Here is a 3,913-nt window from a genome sequence, read left to right as displayed (position 1 = left end):
GTAAACCAAAAATCAGCAATTAAACAACTCATGCTTTTGTATAAAACTGAAAATACAATCAAGATTTCCAACAAGCCATGTGTTTCTAGCCCAGTTTAGGCAGTAACTAACCATAACTGCAAAGGATAAGACAGTAGGAGGAGTATCGGCAGATGGGGCTACCACTTACCAGCTCTCTCTTTCTAAGAATGTCGGCAGTAATATGCATCCAATATTTTGTTTGCAGTTTTAACAGGGGTAACTTTGTAAGTTACAGGAATTACAGAGGAACTATAGACTAGGAGTAGACCAGACTTATGCGAAGACAAAGTAATCTTCAAGCCACTGTCTACAAAATGAGCACAAGACAGTGCAATCTTCAAAGCGCCAACCACTGTCTGAAGGGGTCAGCCAGTGACAAATCATGGATATTCTCGTCGAGATTAGTATGACCGTAATGCTCAGGTCCCTTATGACACTTGAATTCAATCCAAGCATCCTGAGAAGCTCTGTTTTCCACTTGTAGCAGCTTGTGTTGATAAGCAACTGATTGACTGTTGTAGTAACAGTATCCTTCAAATTCAATTTTGTTTAGCACTTCTGCATTCAAAACAAAAAACCTGGCAAAGTCAATTTGTTTATCATTGCCCACGAATGACTTAAACAACACGTTTTTCAGATGGGTCTGAAGGCATTTGGCTGGATGTAGTGTGTCATACTGCGGCTTATTTTTCTTATCCATCTCACAGTGTTTGTAAAACTGCAAAACGGAAAGAAGAGGCTTATGATATAGTTGTTGCTAACTTGAACATATAAGATGTCAATTAAATCATACATATAAGCAAGCAAAATATGAGTGCTCACAATGACGTAGAGCCGTTCCAAACAGGGGAACCCCCTGAGGAAGTTAAGAACCGTGTGCAATTCACGGCACGAAGACCTGAGAGCCGAACCTTCAAGGTGTGTATTGAGTTTTCCAATCTGACTAGGCTCATTCCACCGAAGAAAAGAAAATGAATATCAAAAGATAAATATCTGTATGTAGGAGTGCCGAATGTTGGTTGCATCTCGCTACCTGCAGGAAGATCTGTACCAGTGAGTAAGGGCCCAATATCTCGAGCTTAGGTGCTCTAATTACCCGGATAGTCAAACGATCCAAGTGGTAAGGTAATAGTATCCTTTCAAGACAAGGAGCGTCCTCAATGACTAATTCTTCTATCTTATGTATGCTGCTAAAGGCACCGATGCTCCTAAGAGTCGGCGAGCTAACACGGAGGCGCCCCGTAGACTTAACTCCTTTTATGAATAAACTCTCCAAGGCATGGCAGCTAGAGATCAGTAAATGGAAGACTTCCTCCGAGATGGAAACATTAAACAATGAAAGCTTCTTGAGGAGGGGGAAATTCATAGGTGACACGATCTCATGGGGGAAATGACAATAGCTGATTTTGGCAACGAGGAGGGTGGATGCGAGCACAACACGAATGGTGGCAGTAGTCCATCGGTGTAGATGATATTGAGCTCCTGGAGATTGGCTAGTGCTCTGGAGTGGAACCAGGAGTGGAACCAGCTCTCCACCTCAGCAGAGAACCCGAGGTGGTGGCAGGGGAAGGAGAATCGCCGGGTGGGGCCAGGGTGCTCGGATAGTATTTGGGAGATGGCGGAGGCGAGGACGGAGATGGGGACATGTGGGATCCAGGTGAGGATGTCGAGGTTGAGAGGCGCGGACCGCCAGAGGGGGCGCCATCGGCGAGAGAGTACCTGCGTGCGGCCACCGTCCTTTGTTGGGAGGAGGGAGATGATGGTGCCGAGGATGGCATCGGGGAGGTGGCTGATGAGATCTTCATCGGGCGCTGGTGTCGACGCTGCAGCGACCTTCTCCATGGATGGCGGGTACAGATGGATTCAGGCCATCGATCACCGCCGTCCCCGGCGCTGGGGAATGGAGTTGGAGGTAGGGAACCGCGATAGATCTAGGGTTCAGGGTGGTAAGGCAGTATTAGAATTTGGGAATGGAGCGGCTCTGTGGAGTGTGGACGGTCCTAGCCTTTCTAATATGGATAATTCCGATATAAGTATTGATAAAATTCTTTATTTGACGGTAAAACAAAATATGATTTGTATTTGGCCCTGGAAATTATTATTTTTCCTTATTTGACACTAGGTCTAAATTTCTTTCCTAATATGACAATCATGTACATTTTGACCACTAACAGGGGGCATTATGTGACCAATTTTTTAAGAGGACTAAAGCAGCAGTAGAGTGATATGTTTGTTCATGGTTAAATGACCGAATGATTGTCCCGTACATTTGGTCGCCGACCGATCTTAATTCAAAAGCTTACATTCGTCGGGTTTTAATTCAAAAATTGGGCTCACATTCACCACATACATGAGGTCAAGTCAACATATACTCCAAGGAAATGAACAAGTGACATGTAAATATTCACTCTAACTTCAGTGGTCAACACATTGTTAATTTAACCATGTATAAATTGTACAAACTCAAAAAAAAATTCATGTAAATTATCAAAGCGAGAACTGCAACAAGTCTGCAGTACCGTAGATGAACTGTAACTAGCAGATTCAGTTGTACAACTCTCATGACAAGAAGCATGTTAGATGCAAATGTAATCCAGTATCATCATTTTCTAGTTCTACCCTAATCAACTCGAGGAAACATAAGATTAACCGGGCATTAAGGCCACATAGAAGCACAGATGGAAGCACATGAAGGAGCGTGAGCCGAGAGGAGTGCCCGAGACGGCATAGGCCGGACTCCTGAGCAGATCGTACGCGGTGCTAACATGCACCACTCGCGGAAGAGGGCCCACATCGATGTTGTTGTGCTTGGGTCGTCGTCTGGAGCCCCGAATTCGCCGCCCACTGCCGCCGTGCCAAGGACGCCCTCCCTAGCCCATCAGCGTCCCACCATCGCCACCGGTAGAGCTCTGTACCGGGTCGGGGAAAGGGACTGAGATCCAGTGCCCTGACGTTGTGCCCCGAGCCTCTTAATCCACCATTCATTCATTTGGTAGACCGGCCCAGCTGAGAATAGCAATCTGTCCTCATACAAGTTGATCCTAGCTAAGCTGAGCTGAGATTTTGCAATGTGTTTGGTAGCCCGGTCCTGTTGAGATATGCTGAGCAGAGATGTTGTTTGGTAGGTCTAGTCCGTTGAGATATGCTGAGTTGAGACTTTGTTTGGTAGACTGCATCTGTTTTAGATGTGGTTACCCATTTCTGAGTTGGTGAGATTACCACCCAATACATTATACATCATATATTATATTGTAGTACGTAAATAAGATTCAATGCATATGATCAAAAGAAAATAAGAAAGAATCAATGATATGATCCAAAGCATATACGTGCTCAATAGTAGATCCATTTTACAAAGTCTACATCCACATAAATTTGGAATTCATAAGTTCTACTTAGCATTACAAAAGAGACTTTCAAGTTGCATCAGTAAGCCACAAGTCAAACAAGATCAGGATTTTTTTTGCTATGATACGCCTGAACGCGGCTTCACGGACATCAACTTCCATAGCAATGAAATTAAGGCCTTTGCCCTTGTGCTCTGTCAAATAATCTAAAACAGCCAACCGTTGATCCATCTCAAATCCGGTAAGTTCCATAACAGTTTTGCACAAATCAGTATGCGTTTCAATATGGCAAGTGTTATTGATAGCACTAGCCACATTACGCAATGCGTCAGACATGTTTTTAACTTGAACTGCATCTTCCTCACTCAGATTAGAAACCCTCTTCCTCTTTCTATTTGAGCTAGAAGGAGAAGGAGTACTAGCATCAGTACCTTGAGTAGCAAAGTCAAATGTGGGGTGACCTTCCACGAAACCTTCTCCATTTGTTTCTTGGCTATCACAATCAGATTAGAAACCCTCTTCCTCTTTCTCTTTTGTTTCCAAGA

General features: G+C 44.1%; 1 pseudogene; it reads right to left on the bottom strand.

Annotated features, from left to right (window-relative positions):
* Nucleotides 1-358: 358 nt before the first annotated feature.
* Nucleotides 359-1,863, bottom strand: LOC124689300 (annotated as a pseudogene).
* Nucleotides 1,864-3,913: the final 2,050 nt, after the last annotated feature.

Source organism: Lolium rigidum, chromosome 2, assembly GCF_022539505.1.
Source record: "Lolium rigidum isolate FL_2022 chromosome 2, APGP_CSIRO_Lrig_0.1, whole genome shotgun sequence".
Lineage (NCBI taxonomy): Eukaryota > Viridiplantae > Streptophyta > Magnoliopsida > Poales > Poaceae > Lolium > Lolium rigidum.
The sequence above is the reverse complement of the archived record's forward strand: the minus strand, read 5'-3'. Positions and strand labels throughout refer to the sequence as shown.